Raw genomic sequence first — 21,113 nt, forward strand, 5'->3', positions numbered from 1 at the left:
CACCCTGGGTGTTTTCCCATTACAGAGTTGCAAGAACACCTGCACTTGGCTGACTTTCTGTTCTCCTAAAGATCCAGGATCAGTCTCAGGCCATGGACCTGGCAACCCTAAATGGAACACTGCCCAAGGCTGGGAGTGAATAGGAATCAGCCACTTAAAGCTGACAGTGATCCATCAAAGCAGCTTGAAAAGACATTTCCTGACTGAATGCTGCAATTCTAAGAGTACTTTCTAGGCACTGATTTTGGAAGGAATGGCAAAAAGAAAAAATAAATGCAGTAGACATAGCACTGGTGTAGGCAGTTTAAACATCTCCACTCAGCCAAGCCCCCTGAGCAGGATGCAGATCTCCACCGCCTGCTCAGCATCCATGAATTCATGGGAAGGAGACCAGCCTTCCCTCTCCAGCTGATCTGTGCTGATCAGGTGAGTGTGCAGGTATGTTGAGTGTAGTATAGCCATACCTACGGGTGGCATGTGGCTCCTGGAGATTTAGCCAAAGCTGAATGTGGCCCCTTGAGTCAAAAAAAAGATTAGCTAACCCTGTTCCAGGCAGGAAATCAATTTGAAATGAACAGACGTCTGAGTAAATAAGAATTAAACAGGCTTCTGTGCTGGAATTGCTTTTTAATAAGTTTTAAACCTTTTTTTAAAAAAGATGTTTTTCAAGCTTTTTAAAAAAATGTTTTTAAAGATGCTTTGTTTTAATATATTTTAAAGTCTGTTTTTATGGTGTTTTTAGTGGTTTTGTTTGCCGCCCTGGCCTCCTACTGGGAGGAAGAGCGGGATATAAATCTAATAAATAAATAAACAAATATACTTAGCATCAGCACTCAGAAAGTTTGTTTCTAAAAGAAATTAGTTCAAGCTCAAGATTGTCCTTTTACAAACTAAAAGTTCAGTTCAAGTTCGTCCAAGTGCGTTTTTTTAGTTCGTAAGAAGCTTATCCTCTGCAAAAAAACCCACATTTGTTTTCCCTAGCGATATACGAATTGTTAATTATCATTAAATTTAAAGGCCCAGTTACCTTTCTAAACTAGAACTTGAACTAGAAACCATTCAGAGTTCTACCCCCAGTGAACTTAATTGACCTGTAGTTCACTTGGCAATTAGGGTAACTACTTTCAGGCATAGCTCAGAGACTTTTTGAACTAATTCAGTGAACTTGTTCCAAGCCCTGCTTAGCATCTGACCCACCAGGACAGGCATTTATGGGATTGTTATGAGGATTACAGCACTATATTAAGTCATGCCATGTGGAACCACATCAACTCCACTCCCAGCTGAAAGAGGAAATCGCTCAGCAGCACTGATAGGCGTTTGGGCAGAGTAACTGATGTTCTCACACAAAAACGAGGAGGTTGTCCTCTCTATGCTCAGGCCAAGGCTGCATCTACATCATCGCTGGGGAGACTTTTTCAGCCCATGGGCTGCATCTCCTGATGGACAACTTTCTGGGGGTCTGCATGCCAGTGGTGAGCGGGGACAGAATCAAGAGATGTGGCTCTTAGCTGTTGTGCAGTAGGCTGTATTTCAGCCATACACAAATCAAGAATTTTTATGTACAGCCACACACATCTCTCCATTCTCCAACCAGGCAAGCAAGAGTCACTATCACAATTTAATACCTCAGTTAATATAGAAGCGTTGGATGATCTACCACCTTGGCCCCCAGTTACAACACACGATATTGGGACACTGATATTATCTCTGAAAGCTGGGAAAGCTCCAGGAAAGGACATGCTTCCCCCTGAATTTTTTACCCAAAATTTGTCCTGGTGGGAACCCCTCCTAGCTTCTCTATTCACGCACATAAACAACACGGGAAATATTCCGCAGGGCTGGTTAACCAGCATCGTGGTACCAATTTTTAAAAAAGGTAATCCTGCAAATCCAGCAAATTACCGTCCTATAAGCCTCCTAAATGTATCTTTAAAGCTGTACAGCCGATTTCTGTTAAATAAATTAATGGACTGGGACGAGACTGAAACAATAATACACGATGCACAAGCTGGCTTTAGACCCAAAAAGTGCACTATCGACCAAGCATTTATATTACATCTATTAAGAAATACCAGTTCAAAAGCCTCTTCATCTTTATACATCGCCTTTATAGATTTCTCGGCAGCTTTTGATACAATAGATAGAGAGCTGCTTGGCAAAAATTGGCCCGTACTAACATAGACCAAAGATTGCTATGGTTGATCAGGGCCCTTTACCAATCTAACGTCATCCAAGTTCGACAAGGGATCAAAGGCATCTTGTCAACGAAAATCCCCGTATTCAGAGGAGTAAAGCAGGGGTGCCTATTAGCTCAATTTTTGTTCAATTTTTTTATAAATGACATAGTGGATGCATTATCATCTCCCTCCTTCTTCCCACCCTCTATTGGAATAGAAAAAATCTCCATCCTCCTATACGCTGATGACGTGGTTTTATGTTCTCAAACCAAAATAGGCCTTAAAAGAATGCTACATAAATTGGAAGAGTATTGTCAGTCCCAGAAACTTAAGATAAACCATTCTAAATCAAAGGTCATGGTGAGTGGAAAACATATGAAAGCAAAGAATTCCTGGTCACTAAACGGGGTCCCAATAGAACAGGTTAATTCCTATAAATATCTCGGCATATTGCTGACAAATAACCATTCCTGGACCCCACAGTTAAAAGCAGTGACCACAGCAGGCGCACGCGCCCTAGGTATAGCCAAAAAGTTTTTTTACACGCAAGGGGGCCAATTGATTCCCCCTATGATTAAAATATTAAAGGCTAAAATCCTAGCTAAGATACTATACGGCGCAGAACTATGGGGCCCAGCTGCTAGATCCACCTTGGAGCCCACCCAGAACGCCTTTATGAGGATAGTGTTAGGCCTCCCCCCGGGCACTCCGGCTGCCCACATGAGAGCTGAACTGGGACTCCCCTCAGTAAGGGCACGTATAGATATGGCATACCTACGGTACTGGCTTCGAATTCTTAATATGAATAATACATCTATGACTAAGAAATGTTGGCAGGTACAAATGGCGAAGGGAGGCTGGGCGAAGGAATATCAATCAGTACTCATAAAATACGACCTTACATTAGATAAACTTTTAGACTTAAGCAAAATGGCTCTCCGCAATTGGATTTATGAATGTGATGCAGCCCAGGACCGAGCCTCAATTGTGATGGCCCGGTTTTCAACATGGTACCCTCATATTAAACTTAATCACACGTTAGCAAATTATTTAGACTCACTTGACAGAGCCCACATTAGCCTTTACAGCTCTGCACTTTCAAGTTATGTCATCGGCCTATTTGGAAGGCAGATATCGAGGCATCCCAGTGGCTCAACGTCTATGCATCTTTGGATGCATGGCAATAGAGGACATGACACACTACATACTCCATTGCCCACTTTATGACAATCCTAGGCGGAAATTTTTATCCACTTTTTAAAACCTTTTAATGCCTTATTCAGATAGGGAAAAGATAATTATGCTTTTATTGGATGGATGTAATTATGTATCACTAGCGGTTGCCAATTTCACCATGGCAGCACAAAAAATGAGAGATTCCTATGTTAAGAGTGTCTCCCCCATGAATGAGTCACCCAAAGAAATGTAAATTGTAAGATGATACGTATCAATGTATGTTTGTATGTTTTAACATGTATTCTTGCACATGGCCCATGGCTAAGCATGCAATAAAGATTATTTATTATTATTAATTGAATACCTCTGAATACCACTTGCCATGAAATTCCTATTCGTAGGGTCGCCATAAGTCGGGATCGACTTGAAGGCAGGCCATTTCCATTTTTTCAGCCAGGCAAAAGCACTTGAGGATTGCATGGAACAGGTTCATTGAGGGGCTATAGCAGGGGTGGGGGTGGTAGGAAGGTGCGGTCTGGAAAAGGGGTGTGGCCTCAGAAGAGCCCCCAGCACCAGACAGAGAAGTTTGGAGGGTCTGAGATTCCTGACTACTGATCTACATAGTTACTTCAATTCAGTCTGTTTTGTTCGTAAGAGAAATGCATTAAAAGTGAGCAAAAGAGATGGTCAGAACCAAGCCATGTTTTAACGATGTGTTTATATGTTGTAACTCACCACTTACACTTTCCACCTCTGGCACCAAAATGTCTCGGGCAAAAAGAGCCATCAAGATGGAAGAGGGTATCCCAGAGAGGCATGGGCAGTCACTATTTTTCTGAAGCTAAACAGGTTAGGGTCTGGCCAGGGCGTGGATGTCGCCTGGGAGCCATGCAAGCACAACTTTGGTTTCCGCAACGGAAGGAAAGTTGGATACAAAAGTAAAAGAACAATCCAAATGGGAGGGGTGGGTTACAGGAAGGGTCTGGGGAGAAAGGAATGGGGAAAAGGGCGTGCAGGATAGAGAACATGTGAGAGAAGGGGAGTGGTGACAAAAGGAATAAGGCAACAAAACGGTTGGGGGACCGCTTTTTGTGCACGCTAGAGCAGCCGTTGCCATCCTGGTGCCTTCCAGATCCTGGCTGATGAGAGTTGTAGTCCAAAACATAAGGAGGGCACCAGGTCGGTGATGGCTGCCCTAGACTGATATTTTAAGGTTAAACAGGCAACCCAGAAAGCACCTTTAAGCGGTAGCAAGCATAAACAGCCAACTAAAGCCAGGCTTCTCCTCCCCAGGTTGATGTTCTGCATGTACCACTTTCGCTCTTGATTCTCTGTGGCCTGGATGGGATCTGTTAGGGGGGAGAGTTGGACCAGCTGGCCTTTCTCCCCTTTCACCTCTGTGACTCCACCCTCCTCACAGGTCCAGCACCAGGCATGACTGGGCCCTTGAGCACCAGCCTGCCCCAGGCCCACGGCCACATTCTGCTGGGATTGGTTATCTGGTTTGCAGAACCTTCTGGGAAACCTCGGAGTGTCTTGCAGAAGCAGCAGTATTATGATCATAATGTTTGAAAAAATTCTAAAAGCTACACCCAACATGTAGGCATGCAAGGAAATGTGTGTATCAGCAACATTTGTGTATGGGTTTGTGCATGCCTTGGTGTGCACATTTGCAAGATGGATATTTGCAGCATTTGGAGCTTTTTAATTTATAGAAAAAGCGAACTCCCTCCCCTCAAGTATTAGACAGGCACCATCTGTTATCTTTTCAGCACCTATTGAAGACCTTCCTCTTTCAACAAGCCTTTTAAGTTGAGACCTATCCCAGTCTGCATCTGTGTTGGAATTGCTTAATATGTTTTTTAATAATGTTTTTAACCCTTTTTAAAAGTTGTTTTTTTAATGTTTTTAACGCTGTTTTGTTTTAATGTATTTTAATGTCTGTTTTTATGATGTTTTAAAGTGTTTTTAGTGCTTCTGTTTGCCGCCCTGGGCTCCTACTGGGAGGAAGGGCGGGATACAAATTAATTAATAAAATAAAATAAATAAGAGGCAGCGATAGCCACCAACTTGGGTGGATTTGAAAGAGGGTTAGACATATTCATGGAGGAAAAGGCTATCCATGGTTGCTAGCCATGATGGCCATGCTCTGCCTCCATAGTCAGAGGCAGCATGCTTCTGAATACCAGTTGCTAGAAGCCGCAGGAAGGGAGAGTGCTCTTGCACTCATGTCCTACTTGTAGGCTTCCCATGGGCAACTGGTTGCCTGCTGTGAGAACAAAGCAAATTGATCAAATGGATTTTCTAACAAAGTTTTCATCTGCAACCTTCCCTCTAAAAGGAGCACCAGAGCTCTTCCCCCCCCCTTGACTGTCAAGTACTTAGCAGTGGCAACAACAATAGACTGATTTGCTCCAAATGTTAGGAAGAACGCCTTATCGATGAGATCTCCCTATCCAACATCCCTCCATCTCCACCCCTACATGCAACAAAAGCCATAGCATCCCCTACTCAAGGTGTGGAGAACCCTAGCCCTGTTGCTGAACTACAACTCCCATCAGCTCCAGCAAGCATGGCTAATGGCCGGTGATGGTGATGGGAGTGGTAGCTCAGCGACATCTTGAGGGCCATAGCTGCCCTGCTCCATATTCTGGCCCTTTTCATTCTGGCTTTCGGCACAAACCGCTTGGGTTGTCCTGCTAGATGTGATATTTATTTATTTATTTATTTGATTTATGTCCCGCCCTTCCTCCCAGCAGGAGCCCAGAGTGGCAAACAAAAGCACTAAAACTTTAAAACATCATAAAAACAAACTTAAAATGTGATAGCCGTTGGGAGGCAACCAGGGAAGTGTGGGCCTTTTGATACAAACCACTGTGGTATTCCTCTGAATTATGTGGACTGGGGACTTCAGGCAAGATGCTACGTTTTACCTCCCGTGTTGGAGGCAGTGTACCTCTGAACACCAGTTGCTGCAAACCGCAAGTGGGGAGAGTGCCACTGTGTTGCTTGTAGGCTTCCGAGAAGCATCAGGTTGATTGGAACAGGTGTACCTTTCTCCTCATCCAGCAGGGCTCTTCTGACATTGGAGTGCCTGCAGTTGGCCTGCCCTTGCAACTGCTGTCATATGGAGCCTTTCAGATGCCAAATATGGAAGAGAGAGACTCCATCAGTTAACAGGGATACAGTCCCCAGCCATGGCTATCTAGCGTTTGACCCAGAAAGAGAGAAGTCTTGTCAGCCCATGCAAAACTTGGCCAATGGGCATCTTTCCCCTACAACAGGTGTGGGGGACCTCTGGCACTCCAGATGTTGCTGGACTACAACTCCCATCAGCCCAATCCAGTGACCTTTTTTAAGGTTTTTTTTAAAAATGTTTTTAATGCTGTTTTGTTTTAATGTATTTTAAGTTCTGTTTTTATGACGTTTTAAAGTGTTTTAGTGCTTTGTTTGCCACCCTGGGCTCCTGCTGGGAGGAAGGGCGGGATACAAATTAATTAAATAAATAAATAGTTCAAAAAAGTAACTTTTTCAAGCGCTGCCAAAAATGACACACATGATGAAAAATATTTCTTGGCCATTTCTCCCAATTGGTTAATGTTTGTTTGCACAATAATAATAATAACAAAACCAGACAGAGCCTTGGCATCCCCCAGCACCAACTACATCTTATCGGTTGCTTGTTTCCTCAAACAACTCTGCAATGCTGCTTTGCTTTGCTCCCTCGTGGCAGAGCCTGGAGGTGCCCCCCCCCATTTCCTGTGACTTCCACAAATTCCTATGAAAACCATGTTGTGTAGCACCAGAAGGCGGTATGACTATGCAGGTGTGGGGGGATGTCTTCCTGTGGGACTTATAAATACAGGGGTTCTGTTCAATTCCTTGTGATTGTCACATTATTTTTAATTCTTTTATTATTTTATTTAAAAACCAAACAAATTGGAAAACAAAACTCCCCCCCACTTGTCCATCAGCCAGCGAGTTCTCCCCGTCCTCCGAAGGAACCCCTAATGTCTCCACAGTGTCACTTGAAGGTCAGGGGAAGGGAAAAATGGGTTGGCTAAGCTTGCACAGTGTACAATTCCTCCAGCCTCCTGTCTTCATTAGCTTTTGTCAAGCTGCCTTTTCTTGGCAGACAGGGCCCTACCCTGTGGAGGTTGGTGCTTTCAGCACCTTGGACAACTCCTTGAAAAGGTCAGACTAAAACCTGGAGCAGATTCACCGGCCCACTGACATAGGAGCCACCAGTCTCCACTGGACCTAACGTGTGCCTAGGAAGTGGTTGTCCTTTGTCTCGCTGAATAGCAAGTTTCTACTGTCCAGCCACAGGGCACGTGGAAAGGAAAACAGTGGGTTATCAGGATGAATTAAGGGGTATTAAGGGATCCATCACTTCAGTACTCCACAATGCCTTCTGCCACCAGAGAGGAACTTTAGCAGGGTCCTTCTGAATTGCTCTCCGGTCTCTTCGGAGGTCACCTAGGGTGCTCCAAAGGGAGCAAGTAAGTGCTTACCTCTGAGGAATGGTGCCAAGAGGGTGGGATATGCCTGCACTTAGTAGCCATCTTGAGTGAGTTTCCTCTTCGAGTCAGGGACAGGCTTATAAACAAATCTTCTTCCACCTGATGGGCACTATTAACAGTCACCAAAGCATCATGGACTCCTCTCCCATCACCTTAAATCACAGAGAAGGCAGATCTATTGGGAAGGCCAGGACAGAGGTGAAAGGTCAAGAAGGCAACAGCAGCTCCATTAGGGAGTACATCCACCCCAACGGTTCTGTGGCACCTTGCTCGTGGTTCTCCCCCAACACTTCAGCAGTGGATTTCATAAGCAATCTGAGGCTGGAACATCAGTCCCTGATTGACAAAGAGCTCATTGACCTCTGGAGGGCAGTCCTCTTCCCCTTCCAGGGTCTGAGTAGCTTGATCTTGCAGTTGTTCAGGAAAGACCCCAGACAGACCTTGGGGGTCCTTGTAGGTGGCAAAGAGGGGCTTGTTGCGATCGATGACAAACATCTCGTGGCCCCTCTCATCCCGGTACTCCTCCAGCTGGGCAAAGGTGGTAGGCCCGTCCGAGTAGTTGTTGACATACAGGATGTTCTCCTCTTTCTTGGCCTTTTTCCACTTGCGGTGTTTCCGGTAGATCATGATCACCAGGAGGAGGGCTACCAAGGCCAACAGGGAGATGGCCACGGCAATGGCAGTCTGGGTGGCCATGCTGAGGGCATTGAAGTCCATGCTCTCCATGTCATAGAGGGGCTCTTGGCTGATGTCCACTGAAGCTGGGTAGCCCCTTGACGTCTGCTGCTGTTGCTGCTGCTGGGAGAGGTTGGCCATGAGGTGAAAAAGCACCCGGGCTGTACCACCTGGGTTGGAAGCCTCACACTCATACTTGCCGGCATGGGCCACTGTCACATTGTTGAGGAAGAGCATCCCACTGCCCGTGTCCAACTGCTCAAAGCGCTCCCCCACGCTGCGCTCGCTCAGTTCAAAGGTTCCACCGGGCGGCCAGGCGCTCTTGGCCTTGGAGCCTCCTGCTCGCCAATGCGCCAGCTTGCGCCAAGTCACCAGTGGCTGTGGGTAGCCTGAGGCCTAGCAGGAGATGCGCAGGTCATCCCCCAGCCGTGCGGCCATCTCTAGAGAAATGAGAAATGAGAAACCAAAACCGACATATTCGCTCATCTCTGTCACAGAAACACTCACGGCGTGGCTGTGTATATTTTCTCATACCTTCCCCTCAGAAAACCCTGCCCCTAATTTGTCCCCCTTTTCCCTTGAAGGAATGCTGAGATGCTTCTTTTTATTAAAAAAAAGTGAGTGCATAGATTTTAAGGTTTTTTTAGGTTCTGGTCTTCCCCAAAAGAATCGTGGAAACTGTAGTTTTCTAAAGGTGCTAAGAGTTGTTAGGAGACCTTACTGCCCTCAAAGAGCTACAGTTCCAGAGTTCCCTGGGAAGAGGGATTGATTGTTAAACCACTTTGGAAATTGTAGCTCCATGAGGGCAACAACACTTAGCACCCCAAACAATCTACAGTTCCCAGGATTCTTTGGGATTCTTTAATGCAAAATGGAAATGGACTGCCTTCACGTCGATCCCGACTCATGGCAACCCTATGAAGAGGGTTTTCATGGTAAGTGGTATTCAGAGGAAGTTTACCATTGCCTTCCTCTGAGGCTGAGAGGCAGTGACCGGCCCAAGGTCACCCAGTCAGCTTCATGGCTATGTGAGGATTTGCACCTTGGACTCCCAGTTTGTAGTCTGTCCTTATACAAACAAGTGTGGGGATTCAAACCCTGGTCTCCCAGGTTGTAGTCCAATACCTTAACCACTACACCACACTGGCTCTCTCTTTAATGCAGATGTGGCCTATATCCATCAAAGTGTGCTTAATTCACTCTCTTTTAACTAATTGTAATTATCGAAAACCTTCACATTTAGTTATAGTTATTCAAAAATCCAAGCAGCACTTACTCTGAGCCATGATCTCAGTTAAGGCCTTCACATGAATCAAAAGAGAATTATCAAACTATGACTGTTTCATCTCAACAGTGCTATTGATACAGTAATTGAATCTGTATTAGAAGCAAATGGGGAAAGGGGCGGGGGAGATGCAAGCGATCAATTGACAAAAGAATTTCTCCAAGGAAAACCCAGTGTTCTGATGAAAATGGCATTATTGTTGCATGAAGTGATTGCTTTTTATGACTTCCCAAGGCACAAACGCTGCTACTATGAATGACCACTTCACTGCTTCTAACAACACAGTCCACAGTGTGTGTGCCCCTCTTAAAATGTGCTCACCATCATGAGGACTGGCACAATATTCCTATATGGGCAAACAGACCAACATTGTACAAAGCAGCTTCTTATGAATTGTATCTGACCAAGCTCTACTCAGCGTCGACCCACTGAAATGAATCAGCATGACATATATATATATATATATACATATACATATATATATATACATATATATATATATATACACACACACATATATATATACATATATATACATATACATACATATACATATACATACATACATACATACATATATATATATGTATATACATATATATACATATACATACATATACATATACATACATACATACATACATATACATACATACATACATATACACATATATATAGTGAGAGCTGTGCTCAAGCCACCTCTCACCAATCCTGGGTTGCACCCGTGTCACTCCAAACACTGTATCACCTGTGCATACCTCAGGGACACAGCTCCTTTCACAAGCACTAGGACAGGTAGGACATATTACAGCAAACAGAACATCACCTGCAGGTCCTGCAATATAATTCATGTCATCAAATGCAAAAGACCAGGATGTCATATCCAGTATGTAGGAAAAACCACAACTGACTTACGCACATGCTTCGGAAACCACAAATCGGCAATCTTAACAAAAAAAAGTAGAGCAACCAGTTGCAAAAATTTCAACATTGAGGGTCACAGCCTGTTGGACTTTTCTATAACAGCTATAGAGATGCCAACAGATCCAGCAGCATTGACTAAAAGGGAGAACTTTTGGATATACTCTCTGGACACATTGGCACCACATGGCCTGAACCTGGAGGACAGTACCACCACTACTTAGCTTCTGCCAATGATGCCCCTCTGAGCATCCCATCCTCAAAGCTCTATAACTGCCACCTTGGTAACAGCATTTGTATGTTGGCAGCTGATGAAGGCGGAAGCTGAAACGTTTTGGCAATACAATAAAAACCTCTTTTGTTAATCACAATTACATGCATATATATATATATTCTATTAATTCGCTTATTTGCTATCATTGAGGATTGGATTTTTATGTAGTAATTTTCTGCAGCTATTTTCTAAAAAAGTTTTTTTTAAATCTACCTCTAAAATATCAATATGAAGAACAATAATTTTATCAATATTTCCTTTCATTTATCAATATTTCTTTTCAAAATATTGATATTCATATCAATATTTTCTGCGGGGGGGAAATGGACTGATAAAAGCAGCGGCTAATGGACAAAGTACAAACTCAAATCAATACCGACCTGTAAGTCAGTAGAATGCTTTCAAACCGGCACAGGCCAACGGATCCCATCCCTATTTATGAATCACTTCTTATGAGGCATCTCAAAGCGTCATTACAATGCAATGCAATACAATTAAAACATATATAAAATAATTATATCTATAAAAACAGTTAAAACAATTGCCCATATAAAAATAATTCAAAAACAAAAAAGTGACATAAAACAATTAAAAACAACACACACATATAATAAAAACAACACACACATATAATAAAAACAACACACACATATACATGGTATTTGGCAGAGAATGCCCTTCTATCTGAAATACCAGGAATTGAACCTGTGACCTTCTGGACACAAAGCATGCACTCTGTCACTGAAGACTTTGAAGTATCGCTGAAGTTGTGTTTTAAAGGATTCTTCCACACTGTGAGGGATCCCGTCTCCTCACATGAAAACAAGCATATCAGGCTAGGTTTCAGACTCCCTCATTCATTGATCATGTCCCTGTGATTCCAGGATCCTTTAGGGGTCATTTTCTGCACTCATTCTTGGTCTTCTCTTTCTGTCTCCATCTGCTAGGGAACTGTTCCAACTGAGGACCTCTGAAGCCAGGAAGGGGTGCCAAGCAGCTAGACCTCAATCTATCTATAGCCATGTCTGCACCATACATTTAAAGCACTGTGATACTGCTTTAAACAGCCCTGGCTTCCCTCAAAGAATCCTGGGAAGTGTAGTCTGTAAAGGATGCTGAGAGTTGTTAGGAGATACCCTATTCCCACCACACAGCTACAATTCCCAGAGTTTCCTGGGTAGACAGATTGATTTTATATATGAAAAGTTTTGTCATTTTTTATTACTGATGTTATTAATTGCTTCAAGATGTTTTATAGGAATCGATTTATAAACGGAGTTTAATCATAATGATGATGATTATGAGCAATGGCACTCATAGCCTCAATGTCAGCAGTAAAGCATATGATAACTGAGAATAATTTGGAGACCCAACTCCAGCCGGACCATGAGACAGAAGGAACTGGGCATGTATAGCCTTGAAAAGAGAAGACTGAGGGGAGATAAGATAGCGCTCTTCAAGTCCTTGAAAGGTTGCCACACAGAGGAGGGCCAGGATCTCTTCTCGATCATCCCAGAGTGCAGGACACGGAATAATGGACTCGTTAGAGGAACCAGATTTCAACTGAACATCAGGAAAAACTTCCTAACTGTTAGAATGGTACGACAATGGAACTAATGACCTAGGGGTGGGCTCTCCAACACTGAAGGCCTTCAAGAGGCAGCTGGACAGCCATTTGTCGGGGATGCTTTAAGTTGGATTCCTGCCTTGAGCAGGGGGTTGAACTCAGTGGCCTTCTAGGTCCCTTCCAACTCTATGATCCTATGATTCTATGATCCAACTATACAAAGTCCAAAGCTGCTTGAAGGAAAACCTCTCTGAACTTTGCAATAACATTAAATTTTTGTTGTTTTCGTTAACTAGTCGATTTGACCCAAGACACATCACTGCCAAATCCAGGAAAGCAGCAGAAAGTCTGCTGCCGTCACACTCCTGTTACAAAAGATGATGTCTCAGCCTGTCTAGCAAGTCTTCTATAAGCCAAGAGTGCCCTCTGCTGAAAGGGGATCTTCCAAAGGATGATTTATTTCCATATCAATCAAACATACACATCTCTTCACTTCGGCATTCTTTCCAATGCTGAGATCATTGCCTCTCAATTCCAAGTATGCAAACATAATTTTAAACCAGGGAGGGGTGGGATAAATGCAGCTGGTGGTAGTCATCACAAAAAAAGTCAGCCAATAGGAGTTTATGAGATGGAGCAGGTGAGATGAAGCTCAGCCCTGAAGCCATTTGTCGACATTCCTAGGTCTTTCCCTCTCACACACACACACACTTCTCACAGGTCGTTGTGAGGAGGTGGTGATATAGCACCATACATTTTAAAAAATAAATATGGGAGGAATAACGATATTTTTGTCCTGCCCTTCCCCCAGAACATTTAGGGCAGCCTACCTTGTCTCTTCCCACCCCACAAGAAAGGAGGACTGTCTGCCGACCCAAGCTCACCTCATGAGCTTCAAAGCTGACTGGTACAGGAGGGAGCTGGTCTAAGGGAGAGCCAAGTTCAAATCCAAGGGCCCAGTTCAAAAAGCAACCAAGAGTCTTGTGGCATCTTCAGAAGTAAGAGATTATGCTCAGTGGTGACTGGTGCCCATTGGGACTGGTGGGGCGGAAGGCAGGGAAGCCCAAACACTAGGTGGAACCAGAGCCAATGACAGGTGGAGCCAGAGCCAATGACAGGCAGAGCCAACTCATGCCAGTTTTGTCCCCCTCCCTGCCAAATTCCACAAGGGAAAACACTGATGAGGAGGGAGCCAACAGGCAGCACCACTCTCTGGACTGGTTTTAAGTGAGAAGGCAGGCAGGTGGGAGCTGGCTGAGGACAGACTGAGGTTGGTGGGGCAGTGCCCCATTTGCCCTAACCAATCAGCCTTCACTGATTAAGCTATTGTGGACTAAGGGTTGTATGCAACGCTATTCCTATTCAGAGCAGACCCATTGAAATTAACGCATCTAAGTCAGTAATTTCCAGTAACTTTAGTGAGTCTACTCTGAGTAGGGCTAGCACTGGATACAGCCCCCCTGGTTTCAAATCCTATCCTCATTTACTTGGGAATAAATCAATGGGACTTAGTTCTGAACAGATATGCATGAGATTGCGCTGTAAATAAGGGAGAACTTTAAAAGGGAGATTGAACTTCTCTGGGATTTTAAGTTTGTTTGTTTGTTGCATTTGTATACCGCCCCATAGCCGAAGCTCTCTGGGCGGTTTACAACAATTAAAAACATTAAAAACAAATATACAAATTTAAAAACACATTTTTAAAAAGCACTTTAAAAAACACATGCTAAAATGCCTGGGAGAAGAGGAAAGTCTTAACCTGGCACTGAAAAGATAACAGTGTTGGCGCCAGGCGCACCTTGTCAAGGAGATCATTCCATAATTTGGGGGCCACCACTGAGAAGGCCCTCTCCCTTGTTGCCATCCTCCAAGCTTCCCTCGGAGTAGGCACCCGGAGGAGGGCCTTCGATGTTGAGCGTAGATGTTGAGTGCAGATGCACTTCTGGATTGAATAACAATCAAATACTAAATCATTCCAAAACAACAATACAACAAATAACTTGATTACATAAACACTGCAAAATTTAAAGTCATCATAAAACAAACTCTCAGTCAATTAAAACATGTCAATTAAGGACAAACATAATAAACCTGGCAATGCAAAAATGCAAGAAAACAGTTTCATCACCCCAGCACAGATGTTACCTTCTGTTGGCTGCTGTCATTGTTGCTGCCAGGAATAGGTTCGCTTATTTTCATCCCTGTTCCAAATGCCAGCCAGAGCCCTCCCAAGGAACTGCTCAGACCGAGCTCAGGTGCTGCTGGTCTGGAAATCAGGGTTAGCATAATATCCCTTTACCTTAGGGTTGCCATATTCCAGTTCCACAAATCCGGGCAGGCTAATTTGCATATTATGTAAATTATTTGCATATTATGCATATTATTTGCATATTAATATTTGGACTGTCCAGTTGTTTTGTTTTTGTGCCTAGGAATTACCACCAAAAACTGGGGAAAGATGTGAGAAATCTTTTTTTTAAAAGCAACATTTTCAGCCTTAAATGCCTAGACTCTAGTTTCCAACACTATGGAGTATTTATTGATTGATTAAGAGGATTTATATCCTGCCCTTCTGCTGTTAAAAACAGAGCTCAGCACAGCTTACAAATATAATAAAAACAATAAAAATACACAATCAATATAAAAACATAATAAAAACACAAAATAGCAACAAACATAAAGTAAGTCAGGGCAGCAGTACGGTTAACCATATACGATATATTTCAAAGATGTGGTGGGTGGAGAAAAACAAGAAGCCAAAATGTTAGGAAAAGGAGTCTTTCATGCCACATGCTCAGTTCTAAATACTGTTGCAGCAAGTTTTACAAGTTCCTCCAGTATTCCACTGGTGCAGGCACTCAGACATTCAAAGTATCTGTATGTTTCTTAGGTTTTATAAAAGCAGAGCTTTGCTTAACTCAAAATTTCTTCTCCCTTTGATCAACCACATCTACACGGGTTCTACCTCCATACTCAAAATGAAACTGGGCCTGGAAGTGTGCAACAACCCCACACATACCTTGCTAATTAGATTACCAATGCCAGGATGTCTGTCTTATCGACTACTCTCCTGCTCCCCACCACCACCAGGCATCATGAAAGACCCAGTCCTGGGTTCAGAAAGAAAATAAATATCTGGTCCTCTTCAAAGTATTGATAAGCCTCTTGTTTTAATTGAAATAATAATTATAAATTCTTGCTCTTATCACTAATGGGAGTTAATTATCTTGCATATGCTGCTCTTGCTTCTATGGCTGTAACGGAGTGAGGTTAAAGATAAGTGAAATGCAAATAGGAAAAAAACAACACAAAAGGCAGTATCACTTTCCTAAATGTAATACCATACCAACCACAAGATTCCTATGAGTAAGGCAGAAAACTAAGCATCTCACAACCAGTCAGGATTCCTAACCAAAAACCAAAAATATGATAAATGAAGAAATATTTATATAAGCATGACTATCAAATATATTTATTATTTACACAAACTGTAAAGATATTTATAGTGCAATCCTAGGTTTATTTATTCAGAAGCAAGTCCCAGTGTATTCAGTGGGGCCTACTCAAACAGGGACAGAAATGCAACCTCGTGATAAGCAACATATGGGATTAGCATTGCTTTTACAAAAAAGCAAGTATTGGGAAGGTTTTCAAAACACTGCCCAAGATCTGACTCCTGCACGCGAGAGGAGAAGAAACTCAAATGTATATACTTACCCAATTTATGAGATTTTCAGATAAACGGGAGGGGGGGAACCACCATTTTGTTTGCTAGACACTGCCTCAGGTCAATGAAACAGAAACACAATCCTGGCTTCTCTGATTGGCTGCAATGCTGAACGGGCGGGGTTAAAGCTATGAAGTGCTAAGAAAGATTTAACAGGGGGGGGGCGGCTGACGTTTTTCTGTATATCTCCAGAACCGGACCACCTAGAAACTTAATTTTTTAAAAAAATTAAAGGTGAGAATCCGGGCCACCTAAGGGGCTAGCCGGGTGGCATGCAAAGAATCCGGGTAAAACCCGGCTAACCGGGCAATATGGCAACCCTAATCATACAGCCAGTATTTTACCAAAGATCCTCTGAAATAACCAAGGCCGCATTCACACCATACTTCTATTCCACTATTATTTCACTTTAAACAGTCATAGCTTCCCTCAAAGAACCCTGGGAAGTGTAGTTTGTCAAGAGTGCTAAGAGTTGTGAGCAGGAAACCCCTATTCTCCTCACAGAACTAAAGTTCCCAGAGTTTCCTGGGAAGAGGGATTGATCATTAAACCCCTCAGAGAACTGTAGCTCTCTAAGGGGAATAGGGGACTCCTCTCAGCACCCTTTACAAACTACAGTTCCCAGGATTCTTTGGAGGGAGCCATGACTGTTTAAAGTGGAACAATAGCTGAATAAATGTATAGTGTGAATGTGGCCCATGAGGGCAAGCAGCAACGAAGCAAGTGGATCCAGCCTAAAAGGGTATCCCAGCACAACCACTGGAAAAAATGAGTTTCACTGAATTTCATTGTTTATGCTTGTGGAAACACAGGAGAGCAAGCAATGCAATTTTTTCTGAGTTTTGGACCCGTTCTGCTGCACTTTTCCTCTGTTTGGAATAAGGAACAGCATATCTCTTTCTCTCTTTGAACTCTGTCTCAAGAAACGATATTTTGCCAGTCCTCAGTTTCATCCAAAAGAGTTCAGAAATAGCCACGGGCTCACTGCACATAACTTGATGTCAATTTCCAAACCATGCTCATTTGCATGATAGCAAGACATTTTTATGCCAATAATATTGGCATATTGCCTTTCTGTTGCTTGTTCCCGTGTCTTGCTTAAATGAGGAACAGTGGTGGAGATTAAACTGTGCCAAAGACAAACTGAAAAAGCCAAACCTCATTTGAACTCCGGAGAAGGAAGAGTCTTTCTTAACTTCTTAAATTGCAGAATTTGAACTCAATGGGACTTGCTTCCAAGTAGAATGTATAGGATTACACTATCTACTTGGCTTTCCATTTCATGCATTTTAACACATGAATTTTACAAAAATATGGACCACTGGACCTATTACTCCTGCAAGCCTAAGGAATATTTAAATGATGGGCCATATGTCTTCAGTCACTCATAATTTAATAGACATGTAGAGTCTAATTAGGAGCATTTTTTTAAAAGAGGATAGCCAATGTTTTCCTGCAGGATGTACACAATACAGAGCAAATGAGCAAACTCTTTAGCCTTTGGGTAAATACCTTAGTGAATACATTTTTAAAGGTAAATATTTCAGTGAATAATTTTTCTCTCTCTGGACTAGTCTAACTAAAAGGGAGTAGCAATTATGTTAAATGCTCACATGAAGTATATAATCGAGAAAGGAGATTTGTTCAAGATGCAACACAGAGATGGGCAAATCAGTCCATGAGTGCACCCAAATGTCTGTTCCTCCCATTTGTCTCCAGATTAATCTGATAATATGTTTTGTTTAATCTGCACTTACCTGAATTTTGCTTATGTCCTCCTCCCTTCCCCAAACATTGTCCTTTTCTGTCATGTGTTTTTAGAATGCAAGGTTGGGACCTAACAACAAATAATAGTTGCCAATTGAATGCATGTGTGCACAGGCTTGCAGCTGGTTAGTCTTAGCTCTAATATAGCACATACTGCCTTTTGTGTGCTTTAAAGCAGTTCACAGTAATGCAATTAAAAATGCAACCTGAATAAAATACAGAGGTGTGGTTTGTTTGTTTTTTAAGCAGATAAAACCACCTTAGGTGTCTTATCTGTGTTCCCATAATTAAAGGTTTAATTAAAGGCTAAAGATAGCAGTTACAGCTATTGAAAAACACTGAGTGTTCTTGAGTAAGCACCCCTAGATGTCACAGTTTCCAGAGAAGTAGCTATGTTAGTCTGTTGCAGCAAAGACAACCAAAGGCTAACACATTAATTACGGCATAAGCTTTCAGGTACTAAAGTCATTTCAGCAAAAGCTTCTGTATCCCATCAAATGCTCATGCCTGCCAACTGAGGTTATTTATTGAATTTCTTAGCTGCTTTCCCCCAGAAGGCCGCAGAGCAGGTTTTGTTATATAAACACACAATTAAAACAGTAAAAAGGACCCCACCCATAACTGCAAAATATAATCCATACAACACATTTATGGGAAGGATATCCACATCTCTTTTAGTTTAGAGAAAAGGGGAGCAACAGATGACAGGATCAGTGCATGATGCATGGTATGGAGAACACGGAGAGAGAAATGTTTTCCTCCCTCTCTCATGACACCAGAACTTGTGGACATCCATTAAAGCTGGATGTTGGGAAACTGAAGACAGACAAAAGAAAGGATTGTGTCGCACAATGCAAGCTAAACTATGGCATTCGTTCCCATGAGAGGTAGTGATGGCCCCAACTTGGATGACTTTAAAAGAGGATTCATGGAGAATAAGGCTATCAGTGGCTACTGAACCTGATGGCTATGTTTTACCTCCACTGTCGGAGATAGCATGCTTCTGAATACCAGTTGCTGGAAACTGCAGGAAGGGAGAGTGCTCCCGTGCTCAGGTCCTGCTTGCGGGCTTCCCATGGGCATCTGGTTGGCCACTGTGAGAACAGGATGCTGGACTAGATGGGCCACTGGCCTGAACCAGCTGGCTCTTCTTATGTTCCCATTCATCAATTTTCAATGGCCTCTCTGCCCTCCCAGTAACCAAGAACAGTACTAATAAGCAGCTCTAGGCTGATATAAACTGCCTTGCAAGTGCCACACCCAATAAGTACTGCAGTGAAATGCACCATGCAGAACTGAGACCATAACGTGCTTCTGATACACGTTGGCCTGCCAGATATTGCTGAACAGGAACTCCCATCAGTCTCAGCAAGCATGGCCAATGGCCAGGGATGATGTGAGTTGTCTTGCAGCAATATCTGTAGGGTCAAAGGTTCCCAGCATCTGATGAAGTGGACTCTAGTCCCTAAAAGCCTGTGTCATAGGGATGGGCCAGAAAGGCGCTTCAGTTCGTATTTAAGGCCGAATTTGTCAAATCCACACTTTGTTCAATTTGTTCAGTCTTTTAAGGTACCACAAGGCTGTTGTGGATGCTTTCACTCGTAGATGCAAAGAGACAAATTCTGGAGAAGATCGGCTGGCTTTTTTGGATGTCAGAAAGACAGAATGAGCTCAGAAGTATGGGCAGAGAGCCGAGGCTTTCCAAAAGCTTTAAGACCCAGGGGCAAAGAGATACTTTGAAGGCAGCAGACCGCATGCCAACATAGGAGAGGCAGAGCAAGCAAGATAAGAAACAATAATACGACATGATTGGCAACTCTACTGGAAACTGTAAGGGGAAAAAAAACTCAGACTGCCACACAATTCTTTCCATATTCACTAGAGGCAGTTGATATGGACGCACCATAAGAATAAGATCTAGGAGTCCTTGGATGGCTAGCAAAATCAAACCCTTTGAAATGAAAAGGGGAAAAATGCCCACATGAGCAGAAGTGTGGAATAAAAGGGGTGGGCTGCATTCCAATTTGCCAATATTCTGCACAACACAAAAAGTGCCCTCACTTGCTGATCATTCATATGCAAAATAAGGTTTCCTGCAGTGGGGAGGGGAAGGGGGGAGTGTTCAAGATGGTCCATAGTTGAGATTAGAAGGGATGTCTGAAAGGCTCTCAGGGATTCTGAAAATCCCTATACAAGGACTCCTGTTTAGACTTCATGAATTTGCCTCTATGCTACACAGACAAAAGGCAGATTTGCTTAATTTTGCTATCCAACACAACACAACACCTTCTAAATAACAGGTATTGATTAGTGAGTTAATTTACCACCACAGGCAAAAGCATTCTCTGCAGCAGGCTCTAAAACATTGTATTCCCTCTCCAAACAGGTACATCTGGCATTTTTGCTGGACAGCTATCATCAGATGCTGAAGATGCACCTCTTTACTCTGGTCTTTGGACAGCTGAGATGTGCATTGATACCTACCCCTATCTCCTGATTTAAATTATTTTATCGGAGTTGAAACTGTATGTTGTTGTAACCCACCCTGGAACCTTATGTGAAAGGACAGGTGAGAAATCTTATCAGAAATAAATAAATAAGAATATATTTCATCATTCCAGTAGCCTTGATGCGCACTGACTTTTTACATTTTTTAAAAAAAATTAAAGCATCCTTCCCCAACCTGCAAAGAGCTACAGTTCCCAGAACCCTCAAAGGAAGACAGTCCCCAGAATTCTTGAGGTGGGGGGGATGTGCTTTAAATGTATGGCGTGTACGCAGCCATAGTCCAAAACCTGTGAAGGGCACCACATTGGCTACCCCTGACCTACACTGACTGGTAGCGCCTCTCCAGGGTTTCAGACGAGGAAACTTTCCCAGCCCTCCCTGGAAATGCTGGAGATTGAACCTGGGACCTTTTGAATGCAAAGCAGGTGCTCTGCCACTGAGCTACAGCCTGTCAACACCAGGTAAGCCTGCCAGGGCTACCTCTGGGTGCCTGCTTTTGCATTGATCAAA

General features: G+C 43.1%; 1 pseudogene; it reads right to left on the minus strand.

The window, feature by feature from the left end:
* Positions 1 to 7,258: 7,258 nt before the first annotated feature.
* On the minus strand, positions 7,259 to 8,992 carry LOC133371743 (leucine-rich repeat-containing protein 24-like; annotated as a pseudogene).
* Positions 8,993 to 21,113: the final 12,121 nt, after the last annotated feature.

This window comes from Rhineura floridana, chromosome 17 (genome assembly GCF_030035675.1).
Source record: "Rhineura floridana isolate rRhiFlo1 chromosome 17, rRhiFlo1.hap2, whole genome shotgun sequence".
In the NCBI taxonomy this organism is placed as follows: Eukaryota; Metazoa; Chordata; class Lepidosauria; order Squamata; family Rhineuridae; genus Rhineura; species Rhineura floridana.